At 37.9% G+C, this 7,261-nt stretch overlaps 1 long non-coding RNA gene across 1 annotated transcript; it reads right to left on the reverse strand.

The window, feature by feature from the left end:
* Nucleotides 1–2,480: 2,480 nt before the first annotated feature.
* LOC126503641 (uncharacterized) lies at nt 2,481–3,714 on the reverse strand. The gene is made up of 2 exons (XR_007592353.1): nt 3,464–3,714; nt 2,481–3,394 (listed from the first exon to the last, which is right to left on the reverse strand). It is a non-coding gene; the product is annotated as an uncharacterized lncRNA (long non-coding RNA).
* Nucleotides 3,715–7,261: the final 3,547 nt, after the last annotated feature.

Below are 7,261 nucleotides of genomic sequence, written 5' to 3' on the forward strand. Positions count from 1 at the left end.
GAAAACAGCTGTCCCATTTCTATATCTGCTTCCCAAATGGTGCTTTGCTTTAGGGAGTGATTTTACCAGGCTTGCTTGTTACCTAGAGATCCATCTTCAGATCCTATTTGCTCTTTCATGAGAATTTTCTTTTCTTTCATGAGGCTTTTCTCCTTCATGAGAATTTGTTGCTGTTCATTTCCAACAGACCTATTGAAACAATGTAACTTGGAGGCCAATATAACACATTTTCTCCCAGTTCACAGAATGCTTTTTCGGAGGAGACATTAACATGTGAATTTTTTGTGTGTGGAAAATAATCGCTTCTAATTGACAATTTCAGCCATCTACCAGCCTTGCTGCTGATACCTGAAGTCACTTAGTCACTTGTTTTGCTTGGCTTTTAATAATCATTGTTAAATAATTAAGTCATTCCTGTGAAAACTGGGCTTTTACATATTTTGGACTCAGGACAAGCTTGACTAGATGGGCTAAAGGTACCACAATTAATAACTTGTTCACTTTCACATGATGAATCATGATGTTTATTTGTGTTTATCTCTGGAGATATGTGAGACCTCTGGATAAATTGCATTTTTAATCTCAGAGCAAGTGTTAAGCTAATGCCAATGAAAGAAGAATTTTCAAAACACGGGACTGCAAGCAACCTTATGTGATATTGACAATGAAAACAGGCAAAAGTAAAAAATATTGACATACTGATTTCGATATTGGCTATATAAGTTTGACTTCCACCAACAATGTATGTTGGTTCTGATTCCACATTCTTGCCAGAACGAATTGCCAGTAGTTTTGTTTATCTTAGTTATTCTGAGAGTTGCAAAATGAATCCTCAAAGTATTTTCAATTCACATTTCCTTCATAAGTAAGAATGTTGAATATTTCTTTGTGTTTGCAGCCAGTTTACTTTCCTCTACAGAAAAGTCTCTGTTTAGATTCAAGTCTTATTTGGGGGAACATTGTTTTCTTGATATCTAGTTTATTGTGTTCTTAGTATATATTAGATATTAGCCCCCTATTGGATGTGAAATTGTCAAGAATCTTTTCCCATTTTGTAGAAGGCCACCTAATCTGAAGGACTGTGCCCTTTGTCTTCTAGAAACTACTCAGTTTCATGAGGTCCCTTTTGTGAATTTTTGTTTTTGTTCCTGTGGTAATAGTGTTTAGTTTGGAAAAATTTTCCCTGTGCTATTGAGCACAATGCTATTTCCCACTTTCCTTTCTATCACATTCATTGTTTCTGGTTTATGTAGTAGTCTTTGATTCATTTAAAGCTGCGTTCTGTGCAGGGTCACAAGTTGGATCTATTTTCATTATTCAACAAGCAATTTGTTCAGCACCATGTTGAAGATGGTCTTTTGCCCAGTGTGTAATTTTTTGCCTCTTTATCAAAAATCAGTTTTCCGTAGGTGTGTAGAGTTATTTCTGAGTCTTCAATTTGATTCCATTGATCAATATGTCTGTTTTTGTGACAATATCATGTTGTTGTTTTTATTACTATAGCTTTATAGGAAAAGTTGAAATCAGGGGTGGTGACACCTTTCACAGCCCTTTATTAGTCAGGATTGTTTTTAACTATCCAGCTTTTCTTTTTTTTTTTTCTGTATGAAGCTAATATTGTCTTTCAAAGAATTTTGAAGAATTGTGTTTGTTGAAATAAGGGCAGCGGGGCTGCGTCCCCAAAACCCCGGCCGCTTGGCTAGCTCATGCCCGAAATAACAACACACAAACTGTGTTCATTTAAGAACTGCTTGGCCCCTGAACTCTAGCCCTTACAGGCTAATTCTCGCACCTGGACTAGCCCATTTCTAATGATGTGTGTAAGCACCCCAAGGTGCGCTTACCGGGAAGATTCTAGCCTAAGTCCATCGTGGGTTGCAGCTGCCTGGGAGAGCAGAGCATGGCGGCTGTCCGGTCCCTCTGGAAGCAGCGCAGAGTCTGACCTCACTTCCTCTTCCGCCCAGAATTCTATTCTGTTTATTCCTCCCATCTATGTTCTAAGCTAAGGCCAAGCAGTTGGTTTATTATAACTTAACCAATGAAATCAACAGATTGATATATGACACTCCCACATCACTTCCCCTTTTTCTGTTTAAACAAAAAAAAAAAGGCTTTAACTTAACATCCAAAGCTCTAGAAATGACAGAGACATCTCGCTGCCTGGACAGTCACCCAAAGTTCCTCTGTACCGTTGGGGCATCCATCTTCGGCCTACAGGCCCATAGTTTCCAGCAGACATTTCCACAAAGCAGGAAATTTCAAAGGCAGTCACTATCTGCTTGTCCTGAAGAATGTCTTGCAGACTCTTTCATGAATCAGGAACCCCGAAAGATCATCTCACCTTTAGGCAAGTTCAGCAGTCCTCTCTCTGCGGGTTCTCTGTGTCCAGTTTATGCAATAGTCCAGGCAAGAGCAGTTTCTTGCCCAAATGGCTATCAAACTCCATAAGGATCCTCTTCGATGCCCATCTTCCTCTTGAAGTAGATTGGTGCTGCCAGGAGCAGAGTGTCTCATTGTCATGAAAAGTCCTAAGTTATTAAAACATTTAAAATGCCATATTCTATAATCTTTGAAAAATATGAAGAATGCCTATCTAAAATATATCTATGCACATCTAGAAAATCTTAACTAACATGACTACAAACTTAACTATTATTAATGATTATTCATTAACAACCTATATACATTACAAAATTAACCTTAAATTTAAATCACTAAAGCAAAATCCATATCAATGTAAATTATTCATACCTATATCATCTCCCCCTTTAAATGTAAAAGAACATTTATAAACAATATTTGGGAATATGGGCGCAGTTTTTTCTCTCCAAACTGCTTCCTGCTGAATGGGGGCGTCGTTAATTAGGTCTTTCATGGTATAACCTGTGTGCTAGTTTCATCTCAGTTGGCAGTTGAGCGAAGCAATTTTCTGAAGGTATTCACAGCAACCGTTCAGGAGGGCGTGGTCCATCATACCATATCGGAATAGAAGAAATGAACAGGGTCTCATCCTCTGTGAAAACAAAATAGGAAACTCCTTTCGAAAGCATCATGTCCTTAGATCCAAATTTCAAAGTCAAGGCATCAAAATCTCTACGATGGATTAGTTCAGCAGCATTTATAAACAAATATCTTTTAGCAGCTGTTGCTCCTTCCTCAGCATTCAAACAATTCAAAGAGAGCATAATAGTATACAGTATCAAGATTCTCTGTGTATTTTCCATCTTTGTACGCTTTATTTTAACCTCTATTTCGTTTATTTTTACTTTTATTTTATATTCTCTGTATCTCTTTGACCTGGAATAACTCTGTAGACCAGGCTCTCCTTGAACTCTCAGAGATCCGCCTGTCTCTGCCTCCCAGGCATTGGGATTAAAGGTGTTTGCTACCACACCTTGAACTCACAGAGATCTGTTTGTCTCTGCCTTCTAGGCACTGGGATTAAAGGCGTGTGCTACCACACCTTGAAGTCACAGAGGTCAATCTCCCTCTGCCTCCCAAGTGTTGGGATTAAAGGCGTGTACTACCACACACAACTTCTCTTTTTCTTACTTTTTTTTAAGAATTTTAACTTTTAGTCTGCATACATTTTTAACACTGTAAATCATTTAAACATTTTCTTTGTCTTTGAATCTCTTTACTGTATATCTCTCTTTTTCTGACCACATGAGCCTTTAAATTACTGAGCAATATTAGTAGGATTAAAGCCGTGGCTTTGCCAGATAGATCCAGTACATTCCTTAGCTTTCCAGCCTCACGGAGGAGATACAGGCTGTAGTCATGTTTATAGCCACAATTCTATGTTTCAAGGTCCCTGCCAGCCAGCGAGCTTCAGTAGCCTGTGCTTGCAAACCACACGAACCGCCTGCAAAAGAGTCAGAGTTTGCCATGGCAGGACAGCCCAGAAAGCCTGCATTTTTAAACGGCACAGCTTTTTTCCTGCTACATCTGAAAATCGAAAAGCATGCGTTCAGCTTTTCATCAACACCGTTTAAGTGTTTTGTGGCAGGGCCTCTTAATGAGCTGCAGGGTTTTGCAGCTGAAGCTGAGTCAGGAAGCCTCTCTTAGATGAGAGCGCTTGCTTGCCTCTAGCAAGCGGAGTAGACCTGAAAAATTGTTGATACCAAGAAAACATGCTTCACTCCATTCTTTCCCAAGCTTTCTCAGGCTTTTTGTAGATTCAGTTATTCCCACGTTGGGCGCCATGTGTTGGAATTTTCATGGTAACTGCATTGAATCTATGGATCACTTTTGGCATGATTGAAGCTCCTTAGTGAGATGGGTATTGGTCTACCTCAAGATCCAGCTATACCATTATTTGTCATATACCCAAAGAATGCTTGATACTACCACAGAGGTGCTTAAAACATGCTCATTGTCTGCTTGGGGTTAGGAGGAAAGTAGCTGAGAGCTCATAGTGAATCAGTAACCCCCCTCCCCTGCCTGTACTTGACCGGGTTTGCTAGGTGTGCACAGGCAGGAGAGCATGGAGATGCCCACGACCACACATGGGGATAGTTTGAGGTCATGCAGCCCACTGCATGACAGATTTAACTTTTACTAAGATAAAAAGAGTTTATGTGCTTCACGTTGCATCCATGAGAATGAACCCATAATTTGACTCTCTTTGGATGACCAAAAACTTGAGGCTACATAGCCCAGGGACATAGGGTAAAACCAAATTATACTGGATATATATATATATATATATATATATATATATATATATATATGGGGGAGCGAGAGAGAATGACTCAATATATTCTAGTATGGTCATAGATCAGTAGATCATCATTGTTCAGTCATCATCAGAGAAGGAATGTTCAGCCATCATCATAAAAGGAGCTCCTACACTAGCTATATAATGATAGTTTATATTTATTATGAACTTAACACAGACAGAGTCACCATGGTGAAAAGCTATGGGCATATTTCTGATGGTTTTCTAGATTAGATTAAGTGAGGTGAGAAGACTAACCCACACTTCTAGACCAGTGATTCTCAACCTGTGGGTCATGACTCCTTTGGCAAATCTCCATATATAAATTATATATATATATATAATTTTTATATAAATATAAAATAAAGTAAAAATTATAGTTATGGATAATGCAAAAATAATTATATAGTTTGGGAGATGCCTAGAAATGAGGAATTCTGTTATGGAGTCACAGAATTTGGAAGTTTGAATAACGCTGTTTCATTGAAAATAAAAAAGAGAAGGCAAGCTGAGTATAGATTTTGCCAATGATTTCCTCATGCAGTGTGATGACCAGACACCCAAAGTTCTACTGCTGCAATATTCCACCTGTGAAGTGTGAGCCAAATAACTTTGTAATGCCATGTTCAGTTGATATCCCAGGGAGTCCTGTTCTTTTTTAAAGGAAAGTGGAAGAGGAGTAGATTTAAGGGATAGGAAAGTTAGGAAGGGATAGGAGGAGATGAGGGAGGAGTGGCTGTGTTTGAGATATATTTATAAAAAGTAAATAGAAAGCAAAAACGAAAATTAAAAAAAAAATCTTCTCCTGCGTTGCTTCTGTTAGTTGAGCACAAAGGTAGCGGCAGAGGATAGCAGTTGTGCTTGGAGCGGAGTTCATGGTGCTGATCATGGAACACTTGTTTTGGATCAAAAACTAATACTGATAAAGAAGAAAGGCAAAACCTGGAATTCTAGTGTAATAGCTATTTATAGGTATGATGAAGTGTTGGGGATATAAAATGGTGAGTTGATACATACTAGTGACACAAGAAATAATGAGACGAAGCAGAAACACTTCTATAAATTGGGTATATGAAGCCGTAAAACTTTAGCTTCCATAAATTCTGCATGACACCTTTTGCAAGATATTTCAAGAAGTAACTTAATATCTTACTGGGAAGACAACTGTCCCATAAAATGATTAATTAATATAGTATGGAAAATGTGAAAAATCCACACTTATGCTTAGGTATTTTCCACATAAGTGGGAGTACTTTCATTTTTGTGATAACACTTGAAATGGTAGAGGAGATTAATCTCTAAAATTGTTCTGTGAATTTGGGACCATGCAGAAGCATTCAACTTGGGCATAGAAATGTTAAATTGCAGTAGCCTTTTATGAGAATTCATTTGTATTGTCAATCTGAAACACTATTGGCAAACTCATAATGCACTTTGGTGAGTTTTTTTTTTTGACAGAGAATAATTAGGGCTTTAAAGTTGTATTCATACTAAACTTAAGGTTAAAAGATAATCATTTAATGTATATTTTTATAGATGGCTCATTTTTGCACATAATCAATTTAGTGCTATCATGTTCTGCTTAATGGTGGAGGACCTTCAAAAATATGTTTAGTGGAATCTTTGAAACATAATTGGTGACTTTTATAAGTTCAGAAGGAGTGGTTATGGTTTATTTGGAGATAGCGCACAGCTCACTGAAGTCTCCTGGGCTTGTTGACATCCTGGCACTTTGTGAATGAGGCCCTTTTCATTCTCCCTTCATTTGTTTAGTTCTTTACCTAATTGATTTTCTGTGCTAATACACTAAAAGTCTGAAGAAGGCAGTGCCTCAGGTGTGACAGATGAAATAAGGTGCTCTTAGGCATTGCTTTTATCTTCCATGTCTAATGTGTTGGTTACAGCTGTGCAGTTTAACAGCAAAATCGATACATCATTTACTGCCAGTACCTGAAGGAATTTGGAAGCCCTTCACTATTTTAACTATTAGATTTCCTCTGAAGTTTTATTTAATACTTACTTACTTCTTTGCTTTCTACTTCTAAGGTCCACAAGGTAAGAAGACGTTTTATCCTCCAGCTTTCTTAGGCATTGTTCTTTCCACTAGCTAGTTAAGCTACTTTGCTCTGCATGTTGGAACATCTGCCAATTAAATGAATCCTAGAAAGTGCAAAATAAATGTTTAAAAAATCTTTTCTATTTTGTTTAAATCATTTTTCAGCTCAAGCATTTAGCATTTAGCATATGTTGCACTACAATTGGAAGCATTGCAATGTGCATGACAAGCAGGATGTGTGGGGGCATTTGGGCAATTCTTCATGTAAATGGAGTGTTTATTGCCAGTTTACCATTTTGCATCAGTAATGTCAGGATGTCTACAAAAAGTAGAAGAAAAAAAGTTTTCCCATTATTCCCCTGTCCTCGGTCCCCCTCTCTCTCCCTGTCTCTTCTCTTCTCTTCTCTTCTCTTCTCTTCTCTTCTCTTCTCTTCTCTTCTCTTCTCTTCTCTTCTCTTCTCTTCTCTTCTCTTCTCTTCTCTTCT

The sequence above is a fragment of the Alexandromys fortis genome, unplaced genomic scaffold (assembly GCF_014885135.2).
Source record: "Alexandromys fortis isolate MF-2015 unplaced genomic scaffold, M_Fortis_MF-2015_v1.1 scaffold_2_26212498_36691700, whole genome shotgun sequence".
NCBI lineage: Eukaryota > Metazoa > Chordata > Mammalia > Rodentia > Cricetidae > Alexandromys > Alexandromys fortis.